Source organism: Gorilla gorilla, chromosome 12 (genome assembly GCF_029281585.2).
Source record: "Gorilla gorilla gorilla isolate KB3781 chromosome 12, NHGRI_mGorGor1-v2.1_pri, whole genome shotgun sequence".
NCBI classification, from domain to species: Eukaryota; Metazoa; Chordata; class Mammalia; order Primates; family Hominidae; genus Gorilla; species Gorilla gorilla.
In genome coordinates this window covers 31,388,943-31,411,051 of record NC_073236.2, presented here as the reverse complement: position 1 = coordinate 31,411,051, position 22,109 = coordinate 31,388,943, and the positions used below count along the sequence as shown (strand labels likewise).

The following is a 22,109-nucleotide window of genomic DNA, read 5'->3' as shown; positions in this document are numbered from 1 at the left end:
CCATACTGGCTAACACGGTGAAACCCTGTCTCTACTAAAAATACAAAAAAAATTAGCCAGGCGTGGTGGGGGGCACCTGTAGTCCCAGCTACATGGGAGGCTGAGGCAGGAGAATGGCGTGAACCTGGGAGGTGGAGCTTGCGGTGAGCTGAGATTGCACCACTGCACTCCAGCCTGGGTGACGGAGCGAGACTCCACCTCAAAAAATAAAATAAAATAAAATAAAATAAAATAAAATAAAATAAAATAAAATAACTAAAAATGTACAATTGCAATGTTGGTAACTCAAAGGATTAATGCCTGAAGGGATGTATAACCCCTTTACCAAAATGTGATTATTATGCATTTCATGCTGTATCAAAGTACTTCATGTACCCATAAATATATACATATACTCTTTACTGGCAAAAATTAAAGTGTTTATGTATCTAATCTTCTGTATCCATATTACATTAAACATAAGAATACACTGGTGTCTTCACCCTACTGTGATCCACATGGACATTCATAGCCTTCCTTCTTTGCCTGTCCATAATCCCACACTCAAAGGTGAGGAAGCCTCTCTTACCATATGACATTAATTTACTTAGTGCATAATTTCAAGATACACAAATTGTGTTAGAATTGTTTAACTGATGCTTGTTGGAAGTGTGTTTATCAACTAGAATACAGTGCTTATGTGCAGCTTATTTATATTTTACAAACAGAAAACTGAATTCTTTCCAAAGTTACTTGTGTCACAGATTTATGCCCCACCTTCTTCAGTGAAATTAGTTCAAACAAACATTTTTGTAGTTGTGAGATGTTTTCACACAGCTTTCATTTCCTGCAGTGTTTCATGACCTGCTAGATACTTTTTATGCTGTTATGCATTTAGGTTAACACTTTGTCTCAAAAATTCTGAGTTTTCACAAATTATTTATGCCAAGTGTTCATCATTGGCTATCACAAAAAATAGTTTCATTGTGATTAAAAAGCATCTGTGTTTCACCTATTCCACACACCCTCTCCCCAAATTCCTGGAAAACCTTAAAGGTTTGCTAGATCTATACTGTTTTATTTGGCAAAGTAGCCTGGCTGTTCTCCGCGCCTCTTCTGCAAAGCATCAAGATTCACCTCCACTGACTACAGCATAAATTGGGCCCAGATGGCTGCAGGACAGAGGCTGGAGTGGATGGTAGCAGTGAGTGATTCAAGTGAAAGTTCTCAGTGATGCCCTGCGTCAGTACAAAGAAGATTCACAATTCCCAGGGACAACACTTGCCAGCACAGTCTCCCTTAAAATGATCTACCTGAGAGCTGAGGAGTAGGTAGTGTATTACTGTGAGAGACACAGTGAGGAGACATCTGTGTGAGCCCAGACACAAACCTCCCTGCAGGGAGACAGGAGCGGACCTCGTAATAAATGGCGCTCAGGACACCAGGGGGTACTCAAGACACCATGGGGTGTGCTCAGAACCACCAGGGGGCACTGAGGACACCAGGGGGCTCAGGACAAGCAGGGGACACAGAATCACGATGGTGGATTCTAGACCACCAAGAAACACGCAGGACCACCAAGAGGTTCTCAGGAACCACCAGGGGTAACATGACCACCTAAAGGCACACAAGACCATCAGGAGGCACTCAGGACACCAGGGGGAATTCAGGGCCAACGGGGAGTGCTCAGGCCACCATGCAGCTCTCAGCAACCACCAGGGAATTACTCAGGACACCAGGGTTCTCTTAGGAGGCAGCTTCATATCAGATTCCTGGGGAGGGTGCGGTTTGCTTTTTGATCTTGCCGATTCCTGAGCTGGTCAAGCAAAAGTTTTCTCAGGAGCTCTCGCCATTTCTTCCTTGTAATCTATGGTTTCTTTCAACTACAAATCATTAACTTAGAAGAGGGATTTAATTCAACTTTTGATCTTTCATATTTTTAGAATAATACTAGCAATACTAATACTAGCAATACTCAGTATGATTTTGATAATATAATAAATTGCATATGCCTAATTTAAACTCTTGTTCTATACATGGGTTTTTGATTTCTGTGCTGTGTCCGTCACACTCTTGTAAATGCCTTTTTAACTGTAATACAGCATACGCATGGTGTTGAGTTTCTTTTCCTTTCATCTGCCTTTGTGGAGTTGAAACACCACCTTAAATGCTCAGTTCGTCTGTCTTCGCTGGGTTCTGATGTTCTGCTCTTCAGACTGTTTCTCTACTTTTCCTTCTTCTGTTTGCCTTTTGTCTTCCTCAGCTTCCTGGCAAGGAAACAGCAAGTCCTTTTATTTTCTCTCTTCCATGTCTGGTGAATCAGTTCACTTCTCTTCATGATCACTGAAGCCAACCATGTTTAGTAGGGTAACAGTTATCCTTAGAACATGCTCATCTACCTGTAGACTCTCTGCCCTCCTCACCCTTTTTTATAGTTCTTCAGACTCACGCCACCCCATCCCGTCTCTTCCCTAAGTACCACAGAGTGGGCTCTGCAGTTCCTGCTGCCCTCTGTGTGCTCATCCCTGGGACTCACTAGTGCTTTGATGATGAAGTCCAAATTCCTAATGTGTTGGCACACTGCCAGATGACACTCTAGCAAGCTGCCATTGTGAGTGCATTCTGGGAATCCTGGGCTGATTTCAGTGCCATATTACTGGATGTTCTCTAGCATCCAGGAGTACTGGCAAATAAACATCTAGAATTTGTATTGAAAATTCATGCAAAAACAATTGTCAAAAACAAACCTAATTTCTTCTTTTTCTTAATTTTATTTATTTATTTATTATTATTTTACTTTAAGTTTTAGGGTACATGTGCACAATGTGCAGGTTAGTTACATATGTATACATGTGCCATGCTGGTGCGCTGCACCCACCAACTCGTCATCTAGCATTAGGTATTTTATCCTGAGTTTTATAAAAAATACAATGTGAACTTAACCAATAATGTAATACAATTTTAAAGGTGTTTATCTTATTGGTTATTACACGTATTAATAATTGACTGATATTTGAAAATTATGTCAGCCAGGCACAGTGGCTCATGCCTGTAAATCCAGCAATTTGGGAGGCTGAGGTGGGTGGATCAAGAGCTCAGGAGTTTGAGACCAGCCTGACCAACATGGTGAAACCCTGTCTCTACTAAAAATACAAAATATTAGCTGGGTGTGGTGGCGGGCACCAATAATCTCAGCTACTCAGGAGGCTGAGGCACAAGAATCGCTTGAACCCAGGAGGTGGAGGTTGCAGTGAGCTGAGATTGTGTCACTGCACTCTAGCCTGGACGACAGAGCATGACTCCATCTCAAAATACATATATACACACAAACACACACATATATATATAAAATATATACGTATATGTATTATATATGTGTATATATAATATATACGTGTATATATATGTATTTTATATATACACCAAAAATGTAAATGACAAATAAACCAACAGAGTTTATGCATAAATACTATGTACATTTAATTAATGTATTTGGCAAGAATGGCATTTACATTTAGTTTTACCAAAACATGCATTTAGATATATTTGTTTATTGGCATTGGGATAGAAAAACGATCACAAAGAAAAACATTATTTTGCACTACATCATAGTGTAAAACAAAATTTCAATTAAATTCAGTAACTATAACAATAGTAAATAAATTCAAGTTTTGTTTTGGTATTTGATGTGTTCATTTTTGTATTTCCCTATGTACCTGTAAGTACTGGGCATATGTGTGTATGTGTATGTGTGATTATGAAGTTCTGAAATATACTATTAACCTGTATAGTTGTGTCAATTGAAGAGCAGAGACTGGGGCTATGCCTGAGTCTGGGGTAGGGGCTGGTCCTCCACACCTCAAAGCCTGTGGAGACGCCAAGTGCAGTTTTACAAACTCAGCTGTTTTCTCATTCAAGTGGGGTGACCTCCACTGCCTCCGATTTCTGCTAAGATACTGCGGGGGTCTGTGAGATATTAAGATATTTTTCCATTATTGTATTTTTTTCTATTTCACCCTTTATATCTCTTAAAGTTTGCTTAATGCAGATATATTCATATTTTTAAAAATGTTAAAAAGATGTAAAATATATTGCTAAGTGATTTTCATGGCACAATCACATATTAAGTAATTATGCTTCTCTAAACTCTTTTGTTGCCACTAAACTCCAGGAGTCTCACATCTGCTCTGGGCCCTGTCCTATCCTAAGGCATCCCACCTTAGAGCTTGCTATGTAGTAGGAGACATTCCAATTGGGTTCTCCTTCTACTGATAAAAAACAGCCCAGTTCTGGTCCTGCATCTCTGGGAGAGGAGTACCAGCCCTGGGATTTCCAGGTGTTTCCACTTGGTAATCAGTACTGAACACAAGATTCAGTATGGGCTTTAAGCGATTAGACTAGATTTTTCTTGTTGCTATTTTAAAAGCTTATTCATGGAGAATTAGAGATAGTGAGTATAAGTGGATGTGAGTGAGAGGAACAGTGGATACATTTGGCAGTTTCTAACCATGCCTATGTATATGAAGGTGTCAAGTGAGGTTCAGCTGGTGGAGTCTGGAGAAGGCCTGAGACAGCCTGGAGGGTTTTGAGAGTCTTCTGTGCAGCCCATGGATTCAAATTTAGTAGCTACTGAATGAGAAGCTACTGAATTAGCTGAGTCCACCAGGCTTCAGAGAAGGTGCTGGAGTGAGCAGTAAATACGAAGTATGATGAATCAGTTATAGCATTCAAAATCTGTGAAGGACAGATTCACCATTTCCAAAGACAATGCCAAGAACTCACTGTAGCTGTGAGTGAACAGTCTGAGAGCTGAGAACATGGCCTCGTATTATTGTACATAAGGTACCAAGTGAGGGAACACCAATGTCAGCCAAAACGCAAAATTTCCTGCAGCGAGAAGGAAGGAGCCTGGGCTGCAGAGGGCACTCACGCCCACAGAAGTTAGAGGCATCCCCAGGGCAGGTGCAGTTGAAGGTCAAGGGCCGCTTTCCTTCAGGGTCTGTGGCTTCCTCTGCATCGAACAGTTTGCCTGGGAGCCTCTCTATATTTGTGTTTCTGTGCCTACCACTGAGGTCTCTAGATTAGAAAAGTTTATTTAAAAAATTTCTTATTTGTCCCAAAGTGAGATGTAAGTAAGGCAGGCAGAAAAACACACAGGAGGCTGGGTGAGGCTGTAGACACTGTCAGGCCAGGATGCCAGTCTTACAACTAGCGATGGGGAAATGTGGGAGTTCGGTGGTGCGTCCTAGTTAACCTGTGGAGCAAGTTAAGTCCGGCAAGGCTGTCGATGACTTCCTGATTACGGATGCCCATCAGGAATCTCCGATGAGTCCCAGGAGCAGCCATAGCTTAACATCTCCCCTGTGCACAACCATTTTTTGGGAGGAGCTCCCAGGGTTAATGCTCTTGGCACAAACCAGGTGATATATGTCAGAGAGCAGAAGCTGGTTTCCTGTGTAAACATCAATTTCTGAATCAGTGTTTTAAATATTTTGAAACACAGCCACTAGATCATATTTCAACTCTACTTTTATCTCTGTTAAAAAAAAAAGTCAAAATGTATTTCATTTTGTGCATGCACCATTTGGGATTCCCAACATAAATGCAAAATAGTTCTTGTTTTTTCACATTCTTACGGCCATTTTTCACCATGAGGATTGTGCATTTTAACCATTCTAATAGGTGAGCAATGGAATCTAATTTTTGTTTCAATGCTCATATCCCTAATGAAAAATTTATATTTAACAATTTTTATATAATTTTGTTGTTTACTTGCATATTCATTATAAAAGTCATTTTCTTTTAATTCTTTACTGAATTAAAAGGAATTATTTAACAAAAATGCTACTTGAAAATATTTTCTCCAAGTCTGTGATTGTCTTTTTAGTTGCTTATCAGTGTTTATTGCAGAAAAATGTGTGTGTGTGTGTGTTTGCAAATTTGGATACATTACCATGAATAATTGTATTCACTCAGAGACCATGTTTTTGGCATTATTTCTAAAAACCGGTTATAAAATAAACTAGCAGTGATTTTTTTTCCCATGTCTATAATCTCAGACCACAATCAACACGATTGTTTAAACCTCACCTACATGATGAGAATACTATCAGCCTAAAATATTTTGAATAACTCTGTAAGGAAGATTCATCCTTCTTTTCACATTTTCTTTATTTACTCATCTATTATAACAGTATTGGCTTAAAGATGCTTATTTTATACTATGAGGAAGATCCATGCTTCATTATTTATGCTTTTGCTCAAATCATCACAGTTTTTTTTATGTGCTTGGAGTTCATTTAATTTGGATCCTGTATCCTTACATGACATCTCTTCCTTTTGTTTTTGAACGCTTCCCTATTTTCTGGTATTATAAGAAATCCTAAGCTTATTTTCCATATTATCTTTTCCATACATAGAATCTGCTGTTTTTCTAAAGATTACTGGCTTCTGGTGTTGAAGAATGGTATTAAAATAAGAGAATTGTGAAGTTGGGTGTATATATTGTTAGTGGGATGTAAGTGCCTCAAGGACCTCTCAACTAAATGGCTTAGAAAATGTGCAGGTGTTTATTAACCCACGTTTAGGGATACATCTCAACTATTTACATATCTAGTCTTCTGTACCTGTAACATATTAAAAATGAGAACACATTCTTGTCTCCACCCAATTACAATACCACATGGACATTTCTAGCCTGCCTGCCTTGCCTGTCAATCACCACCCACTGCCAAACGAGGAACTCCATCCCACCGTATTCCATTGTATTACTTAGCAGCACAATTTCAGGAAACGTGCATAGCGGAATCAAAATTATGAAGCTGTACCTCTGTTGGAAACATGTTTATCCACTGGAGTACAGTGATTATGTGCAGTTTACTTACACTTTAGACTTTCAGAATTCCCTCATTTCCAAAGTTATTTAGGTCATAGCCTATTTTGCACTTCCTTCAAAGAAGTATTTTCGTTTAATTTATTGCATGCAGATTATGTCAATCATACAAAATTACTAGCACTTTCACTCTAATCCAGTACTACATGGACATTTCTCACCGTTCTTCCTTGCTGTCTGTAACCTCCCACTCCAACTGTGAGGAACCCCCTCCCACCACACACCATCTATTCCCTGTGTTGTCCAATTCTAGGATTCTTGTAGCGTGGAATCACAATTGGTAAGCTGTGCTCCTCGTGGAACATCATCATCAACTACAGGACAGTGCTGACGTGCAGTTTCTTAGTCTTATTGGCGTCACTATTTCTAAAGTGATTTAGCAGCCTTTTTCACATACTTTATTCAACAAAGTTGTTTCGTGCATTAATAGGGACATCAGATATTTTCTGTATAATCTGCATTCCATCTTGGGGTCCCTAATCTCTTATTTGTATTTTTTGTAAAGTAAAATCTAGCCTTCATGCTGTATAGTCTGTGGATTTTCACAAATTTATGACATCACATATCTACCATTGCAATATTATACATAATAGTTTCATCATCCTTTAAAGGCTTCTATTTTTTAATCTGTTCTCACCTTCTCCCCAAATTGCTGGCAAATATAATTTTTTTTTCACTTTGTTTAAAGTTTGGCCTTCTCCAGATTATCAAACAAATTAAATTATACATTGTGTAGCTTTATCAGACTAGTTTATTTTACTTAACAATATGCATTTAAGATTATTCATGTGTTTTCATGGTTTGCTAGCACTTCTTTATCATTGCTATATCATTCCATTACATGAATTTATCACAGTTTGGTTTTCACCTACAGAAAAACTTTCTGAATGTTTATAGTTTTGGGAAAATGTAAATGAAGCTGTTGTAATTACTCATGTGCAGTTTTCTTTGTGGGCTTACTTTTACTGTCAGATAAACACTTAAAAGCATGATTGCTGGATTACATAGACAAAGGATGTGACAATTTGACTAAAATCACCTCCTAGTAGTTGTCTGAAGTGAAGGCACTCAACTGACCTTGTCTCCTTGCTGGGAAGAAGCCCAGTTCACAGTGGTAGGGCCACCTGGGTGGATCCAGGCCCAGCTCCCTCTCAACCATTATGAAGAGCAGCCCGCCCTACGTATGCACATCTAGGAAGCAGATGCCCCAGACGTGCATTGTCCAGGAACACAGAGAAGCTCAGGACTCTGGCAGGATGGGGCGCACTGAGGAGCAAGTGCTGGGACAGACAAGGAGGGGAGCTTCTGGACAAATCCTGGGTCATCCTTTAGCGGAACCACATCTAACCCCTGGGAGACCTTCCACTCCATCATTTGTAACCCACGCCCTGAAACTTTCCAAGCTCAAACACAGTAAAATTAGGTGATTTAGCTAGAAGTGTGAAATAACTGAAATGAAAACGACTCCAGTTAATTCTGAGACAATTGGTCATTTTCCATGGAACAGCCCAATAATACCGATAACAATCATATTAATGTCAAAAGCAACACACAGTCAGCATGATAGCTGTGTCTCATGGTAGAATAAACTCATTTGCTTGAAAGTTACATTCACACTAGTCTGTTCCCACAGAAAATCCCCCTTTCTCTTCTCACACAGCCAATTTCAGCATCCTGATCCTCAGAGTTGGAAGCACCGTGTCCTCAGGAGATAGGAGGGGAAATCACTAGCATGGCCCTGGAGTACTGGTGCCACATCCTTCATCTTTGTGGCAATCAAAGGCAAAGATTTTGTACATAGTTGAAGGACTTTATAAACAAATTATGATTTAATTTACAAGAATACTATCTCAAACACGTACACACACAGGTTTTTAATATTTGTTTGTCTTATCCGTGATAATCTTTTATGTTTTTTATTTTAATTTCATGTACGTTCCTCATTCCTTAATCTGTGTATTACATTTCTCTACAATTATAACATATTTTATATACTTTGCAACGTAAAGCTCCTGGATGCAGTCGTCTGTGAAGCCGGCAGGGGGAGCAGAAGGAAACGGGTCACACTCCTGACACTCCCTGCACACCAGCATGTTCCCAAAAGCAGAGTTCCCTGCTCTGCACCTTCTCTGGGGACAGCTTTATTATTGGTGAGTTTTGTGCTCAATTATTGAGAGTTTCTGTTTTAGGTGTGCTGGTCGAGGTGCAGCTAATGAGTCCAGTGCAGGAGTGGAAATAAGCTTCCAAAACATAGTATCACCTGAGAGATAACTGAGTCCATCCCTGTAGTACCACCTGAGTTCCAGCTTCCTGGAGAAATCCTCAGAATCAAAAAATTTTTCATATGTGTTCTGTGGTGTGGGTCTTCTGTGTCACTGCATGTTCAGCTACATCTGTGTGGTGCCACTTACACTTAATGAGATGAGATTCCTGCTGCTTGTCAGGTCAATGGTGATCTCTGAAGCTACTTCTGTTTTCCACTGTAATATGTAAAGAGCATGTCAGTCATCCCCTACATTCCTACAACAATGAAAGCCTGGAAAATTGATTATCAATAACTTCTTGGATCTATTTAAGAAATCAAATTGCAGGGAAAACCAAGACCCAAAAACTAGAAAGACATTAAAATAGAGATCATCAGACTGATGGAACAATCTTGTTGCGGCAATAAGATACCAAATTATAAACAAGACCCAAGGCCACATCAAGCAAAAATTAAGTCACTCACTCCTACACTTAAAAAATAGACTATGTTCTCTGATGGTAGTTTGTATTTCTGTGGGATCGGTGGTGATATCCCCTTTATCATTTTTTATTGTGTCTATTTGATTCTTCTCTCTTTTTTTCTTTATTAGTCTTGCTAGCGGTCTATCAATTTTGTTGATCCTTTCAAAAAACCAGCTCCTGGATTCATTGAGTTTTTGAAGGGTTTTTTGTGTCTCTATTTCCTTCAGTTCTGCTCTGATTTTAGTTATTTCTTGCCTTCTGCTAGCTTTTGAATGTGTTTGCTCTTGCTTTTCTAGTTCTTTTAATTGTGATGTTAGGGTGTCAATTGTGGATCTTTCCTGCTTTCTCTTGTGGGCATTTAGTGCTATAAATTTCCCTCTACACACTGCTTTGAATGCATCCCAGAGATTCTGGTATGTTGTGTCTTTGTTCTCGTTGGTTTCAAAGAACATCTTTATTTCTGCCTTCATTTCGTTATGTACCCAGTAGTCATTCAGGAGCAGGTTGTTCAGTTTCCATGTAGTTGAGCGGCTTTGAGTGAGATTTTTAATCCTGAGTTCCAGTTTGATTGCACTGTGGTCTGAGAGATAGTTTGTTATAATTTCTGTTCTTTTACATTTGCTGAGGAGAGCTTTACTTCCAACTATGTGGTCAATTTTGGAATAGGTGTGGTGTGGTGCTGAAAACAATGTATATTCTGTTGATTTGGGGTGGAGAGTTCTGTAGATGTCTATTAGGTCCGCTTGGTGCAGAGCTGAGTTCAATTCCTGGGTATCCTTGTTGACTTTCTGTCTCGTTGATCTGTCTAATGTTGACAGTGGGGTGTTAAAGTCTCCCATTATTAATGTGTGGGAGTCTAAGTCTCTTTGTAGGTCACTCAGGACTTGCTTTATGAATCTGGGTGCTCCTGTATTGGGTGCATATATATTTAGGATAGTTAGCTCCTACAAACACCTCTACGCAAATAAACTAGAAAATCTAGAAGAAATGGATACATTCCTCGACACATACACTCTCCCAAGACTAAACCAGGAAGAAGTTGAATCTCTGAATAGACCAACAACAGGAGCTGACATTGTGGCAATAATCAATAGTTTACCAACCAAAAAGAGTCCAGGACCAGATGGATTCACAGCCGAATTCTACCAGAGGTACAAGGAGGAACTGGTACCATTGCTTCTGAAACTATTCCAATCAATAGAAAAAGAGGGAATCCTCCCTAACTCATTTTATGAGGCCAGCATCATTCTGATACCAAAGCCGGGCAGAGACACAACCAAAAAAGAGAATTTTAGACCAATATCCTTGATGAACATTGATGCAAAAATCCTCAATAAAATACTGGCAAACCGAATCCAGCAGCACATCAAAAAGCTTATCCACCATGATCAAGTGGGCTTCATCCCTGGGATGCAAGGCTGGTTCAATATACGCAAATCAATAAATGTAATCCAGCATATAAACAGAGCCAAAGACAAAAACCACATGATTATCTCAATAGATGCAGAAAAAGCCTTTGACAAAATTCAACAACCCTTCATGCAAAAAACTCTCAATAAATTAGGTATTGATGGGACGTATTTCAAAATAATAAGAGCTATCTATGACAAACCCACAGCCAATATCATACTGAATGGACAAAAACTGGAAGCATTCCCTTTGAAAACTGGCACAAGACAGGGATGCCCTCTCTCACCGCTCCTATTCAACATAGTGTTGGAAGTTCTGGCCAGGGCAATCAGGCAGGAGAAGGAGATAAAGGGTATTCAATTAGGAAAAGAGGAAGTCAAATTGTCCCTGTTTGCAGACGACATGATTGTTTATCTAGAAAACCCCATTGTCTCAGCCCAAAATCTCCTTAAGCTGATAAGCAACTTCAGCAAAGTCTCAGGATACAAAATCAATGTACAAAAATCACAAGCATTCTTATACACCAACAACAGACAAACAGAGAGCCAAATCATGAGTGAACTCCCATTCACAATTGCTTCAAAGAGAATAAAATACCTAGGAATCCAACTTACAAGGGATGTGAAGGACCTCTTCAAGGAGAACTACAAACCACTGCTCAAGGAAATAAAAGAGGATACAAACAAATGGAAGAACATTCCATGCTCATGGGTGGGAAGAATCAATATCGTGAAAATGGCCATACTGCCCAAGGTCATTTACAGATTCAATGCCATCCCCATCAAGCTACCAATGACTTTCTTCACAGAATTGGAAAAAACTACTTTAAAGTTCATATGGAACCAAAAAAGAGCCCGCATTGCCAAGTCAATCCTAAGCCAAAAGAACAAAGCTGGAGGCATCACCCTATCTGTCTTCAAACTATACTACAAGGCTACAGTAACCAAAACAGCATGGTACTGGTACCAAAACAGAGATATAGATCAATGGAACAGAACAGAGCCCTCAGAAATAACGCCGCATACCTACAACTATCTGATCTTTGACAAACCTGAGAAAAACAAGCAATGGGGAAAGGATTCCCTATTTAATAAATGGTGCTGGGAAAACTGGCTAGCCATATGCAGAAAGCTGAAACTGGATCCCTTCCTTACACCTTATACAAAACTCAATTCAAGATGGATTAAAGATTTAAACGTTAGACCTAAAACCATAAAAACCCTAGAAGAAAACCTAGGCATTACCATTCAGGACATAGGCGTGGGCAAGGACTTCATGTCCAAAACACCAAAAGCAATGGCAACAAAAGACAAAATTGACAAATGGGATCTAATTAAACTAAAGAGCTTCTGCACAGCAAAAGAAATGACCATCAGAGTGAACAGGCAACCTACAGAATGGGAGAAAATTTTCGCAACCTACTCATCTGACAAAGGGCTAATATCCAGAATCTACAATGAACTCAAACAAATTTACAAGAAAAAAACAAACCACCCCATCAAAAAGTGGGCGAAGGATATGAACAGACACTTCTCAAAAGAAGACATTTATGCAGCCAAAAACACATGAAAAAATGCTCATCATCACTGGCCATCAGAGAAATGCAAATCAAAACCACTATGAGATATCATCTCACACCAGTTAGAATGGCAATCATTAAAAAGTCAGGAAACCACAGGTGCTGGGGAGGATGTGGAGAAATAGGAACACTTTTACACTGTTGGTGGGACTGTAAACTAGTTCAACCATTGTGGAAGTCAGTGTGGCGATTCCTCAGGGATCTAGAACTAGAAATACCATTTGACCCAGCCATCCCATTACTGGGTATATACCCAAAGGACTATAAATCATGCTGCTATAAAGACCCATGCACACGTATGTTTATTGCGGCATTATTCACAATAGCAAAGACTTGGAACCAACCCAAATGTCCAACAATGATAGACTGGATTAAGAAAATGTGGCACATATACACCATGGAATACTATGCAGCCATAAAGAATGATGAGTTCATGTCCTTTGTAGGGACATGGATGAAATTGGAAACCATCATTCTCAGTAAACTATCGCAAGAACAAAAAACCAAACACCGCATATTCTCACTCATAGGTGGGAATTGAACAATGAGATCACATGGACACAGGAAGGGGAATATCACACTCTGGGGACTGTTGTGGGGTGGGGGGAGGGGGGAGGGATAGCATTGGGAGGTATACCTAATGCTAGATGACGAGTTAGTGGGTGCAGCGCACCAGCATGGCACTTGTATACATATGTAACTAACCTGCACATTGTGCACATGTACCCTAAAACTTAAAAGTATAATAAAAAAAAAAAAAAAGAAAAGTGAAAAAAAAAATAGACTATGTTGTAACTGACACAAGGCTTTTCATTTTCTCTAGCAGCTAAAAAGCACTGGTCCTAAGATAACAATATTAAAATATTTGCAGCTCATGGAACTCAACACACTGGGTAACTGTGCCCCTGTTCCACGGCCATAAAAAGAGCTTTGAATGGAGGAGGACTGATTTCAGTAACTTTCTCCTGAGAAGAGACCACTCACCATGGGCTTGTCCTTGCCAAATTATGGAGGCTGTGCACTGTGTCTCCTTCTACCTCTGCACAAAGCCGTTTTGATGTACATGGCCCAATTGTAATTTGTTTAGTTCTTAAGTCCTCGCCCCAAAGCAAACATGAAATGCATGTAACATCTGTGTTTGCTTATTATGCATGACAGCCTGCCCACCATGCGAATATTCATAGCTCCTTCTATAGCTTGCTGAGTATGTGCACTTGGCCAACCCATTTGCATGAACTCATTTCTCACCTTTCCCTCTCTGGAAGTGCCTGCTCACTGTCTCTGTGGGAGGCTTTGCTTTCTGGCCTGTTGAGATGGCCATCCTGCAGCTTCACCCATTTATCAGAAATAAAGCTTCTTTTCTAAATCTATAAATTGGGTGATTCTTCCATTGAAAGCACAAGCTGGTGGAAACAGTTACATGATAATTCCATAAAAGCCTAGCAGACAAGTGTGGATAGGGTAGGGTAAGAACTCCCGGGGGCCACGCACCCCACACTTTTATGGAATTTCCCTCCAGAAACTTCTGGGTTCTCAAGATGAGAATCCAAACAGATTCCCTCACGGCTCTGATATCAGGAGAACTGTTCTCTGATAAATATGCCCAGAACTTTGTCCAGACAGACCCTACAGAGAAAAAATACTTTTCAAGATCTTTATTCTACGTGAAGAGAACGAATTCTTTTCCATCCAAGACAGCTTCATCTTAGCCTTCCTGTGTCACGAAAAAGGGTATAATAAAACAACTGGGGTCAGATTCAAGAGAGTAACCCGTTGATGCTGCAGCCATGAAGGGGATCAGAGTATGGAGGAAAATCAGCTGTATCACTGGAGACTCCTTGTAAAGCGCACAGCATAGAGAAAGCACAGCAAGAAATCACTGGAATTCAACGTCAAGAACATTTACTGCTTCCCTGCCCACCACATCACCTCCTCACCACTAGGATTAATATGGATTAAAGAGAGAAGTGTGGCAAGGCACAGACTCCGCCTAACGACTAGAATGTAGGGAAACCAAAGGTGGTAGGAGAGAACAAATCAAGGACAGGGAAGTGATTTAAAGCCTCTGAGACCAACAGCTTCAGAACCAAGATCACAGCCCCTCCCTAAATGGCCTGAGATTTACCTCTCATGGGGCATCTGCAGGGTTCTCAGGTGAGAACTGGCAAAAACAATATGAAGGCACTTTCCAAATCCCCAGTAGTACTGAGCTTGCTTTAGCTCTGTTTGGAAAAAACAAAACAACAACAAACATAAGCAGGACTAAGGTCAGTGTTGGAAGCACCTTTCTTTGGGAAGACACTATGAAGGAGGGCAAATTCGAGGCCCATTACTGTGCAAATATGCCACTGTGTGTTTTGGAGGGCTTTGAGACATAGGGTCTGTGTGTAAAGTTAGAATCTGATGGGATCTTCAAACACAGAATCCTAAAAAAGAGGCTGCCCCAAAGTCCCCATCAGTTCCTGGACTCGACATGTGTCTGGACCGTATCAGTGCACCTGGAGCTCCAGGGAAGGGGCTCCCTCGTGGCTTTAGTGATCCCTTGCTTGCTGTGCTGAGGTCTCCCTGTAGGATAAGGCCTACTCCTACTGTAAGGCCTATTTCCTACTGTAAGAGATGGTGGGAGAAGCAATTGCTGCCACTGAAACTTCATTCTGAGCCAAGGCATAGCCACTTCATACTGGGCTTGATATGCTAGGTGGAGAATTCTCTGTGAGTCCAGACAGGAACTTCTACGCAGGGCAGGAGCTGAGCTGCAGGGGGTCCTCAGGGCGCACCCAGCACAGGATTCAGCCCTGGAGCAGGTGCACAGCAGGATGGGGTGGGGTTTTCTCTCAGGAATTGAATGTTTCTTATTTCAAAGCAATAATGACCTAAAATTTAAATAACAATTTAGCAAGTACTGATGTACCGTTACGTATTTTATTGTATATGGAGCCGATACCTAACCCAATAATTTAATGTAAACCATATTTAAATGGAGAAATGTCTAGTCTTTTCAAATGTATTTATAGTTAGGAATTGAGTGGTGGCTTTATTAATTCAATGGGTGTTACTACTGGGAGATACACTCATCCTAGAAGTTAAGGTGCAGAGGTGAAGGCCCAGGAAATGTTCAGGTTGTCAAGAGTTCCATATGAACAAGGAATCACATTGAGGACAATGTCCTGGGAGATTCTGGTTTTCTGTGAGACGAGTTCTGTCTTCATGGACTTCTGAGCATGTCAGAGGACAAATATCATTAAACAAAGTACAGGGCATGGAGCTCAGCATCCCACTGTGGCGTGGTCCGTGTGTCACCTAACTTCTTCCTCAGGTTGGGGTGGCTTGAGCTACGAAATAGGTAGCTGCCTCATGAATATGCAAATGCACTGGTGTTTACCGAGGTAAATACAGATCTGTCCTTGCCCAGAGAGCATCACACAACAACCACATCCCTCCCCTGTAGAAGTCCCCAGAGCACAGCTCATCACCATGGACTGGACCTGGAGGATCCTCCTCTTGGTGGCAGCAGCTACAGTAAGAGAATTCTAAGTTCCATGGCTGATGACGGGACTGGGTCCAGTTAAGTGGGGTCTCATTCACTCCTCTGTCCTCTCCACAGGTGCCCAGTCCCAGGTCCAGCCAGTGCAGTCTGGGGCTGAGGTGAGGAAACCTGGGGCCTTAGTGAAGGTCTACTCAAGGCTTCCAGCTACACCTTCACCTTCCACTACATGCACTGGGTGCCACAGGCCGCCGGAAAAGGGCTTGAGTGGATGGGACATGTTGATCCTGAAGATGGTGAAACAATGTATGCACAGAAGTTCCAGGGCAGAGTCACCATGACCGCGGGCATGTCTACAGACACAGCCTATGTGGAGCTGAGCAGCGTGAGATCTGAGGACATGGCCATATATTACTGTGCAAGACAGTGTGAAAATCCACATACTGAGAGTATGTGGAAGGAAGGAGGAAGCTGTGCTGGGGATGAGAAGATAACAGGATTTATGAGGTTTAACCGTGTTTAGAAAATGGGTTAAGTACACACAATAATAATCGGAGGCTTTAACACCCCACTGTCAACATTAGACAGATCAACGAGACAGAAAGTTAACAAGGATATCCAGGAATTGAACTCAGCTCTGTACCAAGCGGACCTAATAGACATCTACAGAACTCTCCACCCCAAATCAACAGAATATACATTCTTCTCAGCACCACATCGCACTTATTCCAAAATTGACCACATAGTTGGAAGTAAAGGACTCCTCAGCAAATGTAAAAGAACAGAAATTATAACCAACTCTCTCTCAGACCACAGTGCAATCTAACTAGAACTCAGGATTAAGAAACTCACTCAAAACAGCACAAATACATGGAAACTGAACAACCTGCTCCTGAATGACTACTGGGTAAATAACGAAATGAAGACAAAAATATAGATGTTCTTTGAAAACAACGAGAACAAAGACACAAAATACCAGAATCTCTGGGACACATTTAAAGCAGTGTGTAGAGGGAAATTTATAGCACAAAATGCCCACAAGACAAACCAGGAAAGATCTAAAATTGACACCCCAACATCACAATTAAAAGAACTAGAGAAGCAAGAGCAAACACATTCAAAAGCTAGCAGAAAGCAAGAAATAGCTAAGATCAGAGAAGAACTGAAGGAGATAGAGACACAAAAAACACTTCAAAAAAATCAATGAATCCAGGAGCTGGTTTTATGAAAAGATCAGCAAAATCGATAGACTGCTAGCAAGACTAATAAAGAAGACACAAGAATCAAATATATGCAGTAAATAATGATAAAGGGGATATCACCACCGATCCCACAGAAATACAAACTACCATCAGAGAATACTAGAAACACCTCTATGCAAATAAACTAGAAAATCTAGAAGAAATGGATAAATTCCTGGACACATACACCCTCCCAAGACTAAACCAGAAAGAACTTTAATCCCTGAATAGATCAATAACAGGCTATGAAATTGAGGCAATAATAGCCTACCAACCAAAAAAAGTCCAGGGGATTTACAGCTGAATTCTACCAGAGGTACAAGGAGGAGTTGATACCATTCCTTCTGAAGCTATTCCGATCAATAAAAAAAGAGGGAATCCTCTCTAATTCATTTTACGAGGCCAGCATCATCCTGATACCAAAGCCTGGCAGAGACACAACAAAAAAAGAGAATTTTAGACCAATATCCCTGATGAATATTGATGCGAAAATCCTCAATAAAATACTGGCAAACCGAATCCAGCAGCACATCAGAAAGCTTATCCACCATGATCAAGTGGGCTTCATCCCTGGGATGCAAGGCTGGTTCAATATACGCAAATCAATAAATGTAATCCAGCATATAAACAGTACCAAGGACTAAAACCACGTGATTATCTCTATAGATGCAGAAAAGGCCTGTGACAAAATTCAACAGCCCTTCATGCTAAAAACTGTCAATAAATTAGGTAATGATGGGACGTATCTCAAAATAATAAGAGCTATTTATGACAAACCCACAGCCAATATCATACTGAATGGACAAAAACTGGAAGCATTCCCTTTGAAAACTGGCACAAGACAGGGATGCCCTCTCTCACCACTCCTATTCAACATAGTGTTGGAAGTTCTGGCCAGGACAATCAGGCAGGAGAAAGAGATAAAGGGTATTCAATTAAGAAAAGAGGAAGTCAAATTGTCCGTTTGCAGATGACATGACTGTATATTTAGAAAACCCCATCATCTCAGCCCAAAATCTCCTTAAACTGATAAGCAACCTCAGCAAAGTCTCAGGATACAAAATCAATGTGCAAAAATCACAAGCATTCTTATACACCAATAACAAACAGAGAGCCAAATCATGAGTGAACTCCCATTCACAATTGCTTCAAAGAGAGTAAAATACCTAGTTTCCAACTTACAAGGGATGTGAAGGACCTCTTCAAGAAGAACTACAAACCATTGCTCAATGAAATAAAAGAGGATACAAACAAATGGAAGAACATTCCATGCTCATGGATAGGAAGAATCAATATCGTGAAAATGGCCATACTGCCCAAGGTAATTTAGAGATTCAATGCCATCCCCATCAAGCTAACAATGACTTTCTCCACAGAACTGGAAAAAACTACTTTAAAGTTCATATGGAACCAAAAAAGAGCCCACATTGCCAAGACAATCCTAAGCCAAAAGAACAAAGCTGGAGGCATCACGCTACCTGACTTCTAACTATACTACAAGGCTACAGTAACCAAAACAGCATGGTACTGGTACCAAAACAGAGATATAGACCAATGGAACAGAACACAGCCCTCAGAAATAATACCACACATCTACAACCACCTGATCTTTGACAAACCTGACAAAAACAAGAAATGGAGAAAGGATTCCTTATTTAATAAATGGTGCTGGGAAAACTGGCTAGTCATATGTAGCAAGCTGAAACTGGATCCCTTCCGTACACCTTATACAAACACTAATTCAAGATGGATTAAAGACTTAAATATTAGACCTAAAACCATAAAAACCCTAGAAGAAAACCTAGGCAATACCATTCAGGACATAGGCATGGGCAAGGACTTCACGTCTAGAACACCAAAAGCAATGGCAACAGAAGCCAAAATTGACACATGGGATCTCATTAAACTAAAGAGGTTCTGCACAGCAAAAGAAACGACCATCAGAGTGAACAGGCAACCTACAGAATGGGAGAAAAGTTTTGCAATCTACCCATTTGACAAAGGGCTAATATCCAGAATCTACAAAGAACTCAAATTTACAAGAAAAAAACAACCCCATCAAAAAGTGGCCGAAGGATATGAACAGACACTTCTCAAAAGAAGACATTTATGCAGCCAAAAGACACATGAAAAAATGCTCATCATCACTGGCCATCAGAGAAATGCAAATCAAAACTACAATGAGATACCATCTCACACCAGTTAGAATGGCGATCATTAAAAAGTCAGGAAACAACAGGTGCTGGAGAGGATGTGGAGAAACAGGAAGGGTTTTACACTGTTGGGGCTGTAAACTAGTTCAACCATTGTGGAAGACTGTGTGGCGCGCTTCCTCAAGGATCTAGAACTAGAAATACCATTTGACCCAGCCATCCCATTACTGGGTATATACCCAAAGGATTATAAATCATGCTGCTATAAAGGCACATGCAAATGTATGTTTATTGCGGCACTATTCACAATAGCAAAGACTTGGAACCAACCCAAATGTCCATCAATGATAGACTGGATTCAGAAAATGTGGCACATATACACCATGGCATACTATGCAGCCATAAAAAAGGATGAGTTCGTGTCCTTTGTAGGGACATAAATGAAGCTGGAAACCATCATTCTCAGCAGACTATCACAAGAACAAAAAACCAAACACTGCGTGTTCTCACTCAGAGGTGGGAATTGAACAATGAAAACACTTGGACACAGGAAGGGGAACATCACACACTGGGGCCTGTTGTGGGGTTGGGGGAGGGGGGAGGGAAAGCATTAGGAGATATACCTAACATAAATGACGAGTTAATGGGTGCAGTACACCAACATGGCACATGTATACAGATGTAACAACCCTGCACATTATGGACATGTACCTTAGAACTTAAAGTATAATTAAAAAATGCAAATATTATTAAGGTGCTTAATACGAAAACAAATTACGATAAATGTTTTCACTGTAATACTACCTATGATTTATAATAAATAAATGCCTGATACACACAAGAAAAAGCTAAAATATCTAAGTATTTGTGTTGAGTAAAATAAGCTAAACCAATAAGAATATATACTATGTTATTTCATTTTTATAAATCCTGATAAATAAAAATGCATCTAACATAAAATAACGAAGATCAGTAGTTGCCCGGGAAACTGGTAGAAGAAGGGAAGGGGAAAGGAGGAGGAATACAGCTGAACAAGAGGAAATGTTGAGAAGAATTCCCATGTACACTTTCTTGATAATGATGACAGTTCTATTATGTTTGTTAATTGTACATTTTAAATATGTGAAATGCATTATCTTTCAAATAAGCCTCATAAATTGTATTACAAGCAAACAAATGGAACCTTAGACAAGGAGTAATAGACAGAAAAAATATGTTAAGTGTCAGAAGTACCTGAAAATTAACGTGCCTGGACCCTAGTTTTCCCCGTATTTTCAGATGAGTGCTGGAGTGCAGCAAAACCACCCATGCTCTTACTACGGAAAGTGGGCTCTGGAAAAAAACACTAGACACATCCAGCTTTGTACTGGAGTTGGCTTAGGGAGCAGTCGGAGCCGGTGATGAGAAGCACAGGGCTAGATACCAGGGTTCACTCATCCTAGACATGAGCTCTTAGATACACACAGAGCCCCCTCCATGTGTGGATTTACTTCCACATCTGTAAATGAAAAAATATTGACTCCTACAGAACATAATTTACACAAATATTTTAAAATGAAATAGGGTGATAAAGGCAAATGTTTATCACAGCACAATTTCATAAGAAGACAGCATATTTTCCAAATACCATAATTACCAGCCAACTTCTGCGGGTAACAGCTTATCTGGATACAGCCTACTTCTCAAGTGTCCCACCCTAGCACTTGCTATATAGTTGGAGATATGAAATCAGTGCCCTCCCTCTACTGATGAAAACCAACCCAACCCCGACCCTGCAGCTCTGAGAGAGGAGCCTTAACCCTGGGACTCCAAGGCATTTCCACTTGGCGATCAGCACTGAACACAGAGGACTCACCATGGAGTTCGGGCTGAGCTGAGTTTTCCTTGTTGGTATTTTAGAAGGTGATTCATGGAAAACTAGGGAGTTAGAGTGTGAGTGGATATGAGTGAGAGAAACAGTGAATATGTGTGGCAATTTCTGACCAGGATGTCTATTTGCAGGTGTCCAGTTTGAGGTGCAACTGGTCGAGTCCGGGGGAGGCTTGGTACAGCCTGGGGGCGTCCCTGAGACTCTCCTGTGAGGCCACTGGATTCACCTTTAGTAGCTAGACCATGGATTGGGTCCGCCAGGCTCCAGGGAAGGGGCTGGAGCGGGTCTCAGTTATTAGCAGTAGTGGTACCATATACTAGGCAGATTCTGTGAAGGGCCGATTCACCACCTCCAGACACAATGCAAAAAACTCACTATCTGCAAACGAACAGCCTCAGAGCCGAGGACACGGCTTTGTATTACCGTAGCTGCGGTCTCCGATGTCACCACCAACCGCAGCGAGGCAAGCCGCCGTGTCTCCAGCCTCCAGCATGCGGTGGTGCCTCTTCCTTCTGCTTGCCTTCCAGCCCAGCAGGAGAAGCTCCCGCCGCTAGCCTCCCTCCTACAGCTCCGTCACCACCACCACCAACTGGGAGGCAGTGCCCCAAGCGCCAGGCTCCAGTGGGCAAAAAAGAGACGGACCCTTCTAGTTCTCTAAGCCGAGCACGTAGCAGCCCGGCACACCACCACAGAAAAGCCAAAAATGACGTGCGGTCGCCTCCGCATGCTTTATATACTGAGGTTGCGGATCCTGGACTACATGTTCTGATTGGA

The 22,109-nt window shown here is 40.9% G+C and overlaps 1 long non-coding RNA gene and 1 pseudogene across 1 annotated transcript in view; one reads left to right on the top strand and one right to left on the bottom strand.

Moving 5' to 3' along the window:
* The window catches only part of LOC134756762 (uncharacterized), a 49,450-nt gene extending 27,400 nt beyond the window's left edge, over positions 1-22,050 (bottom strand). Inside the window, exon 1 of the long non-coding RNA XR_010129863.1 lies at positions 21,759-22,050. This is a non-coding gene — a long non-coding RNA (uncharacterized lncRNA). The remainder of the gene's footprint in view (positions 1-21,758) is intronic.
* Positions 16,062-16,594, top strand: LOC101141457 (immunoglobulin heavy variable 1-69-2-like; annotated as a pseudogene).
* Positions 22,051-22,109: the final 59 nt, after the last annotated feature.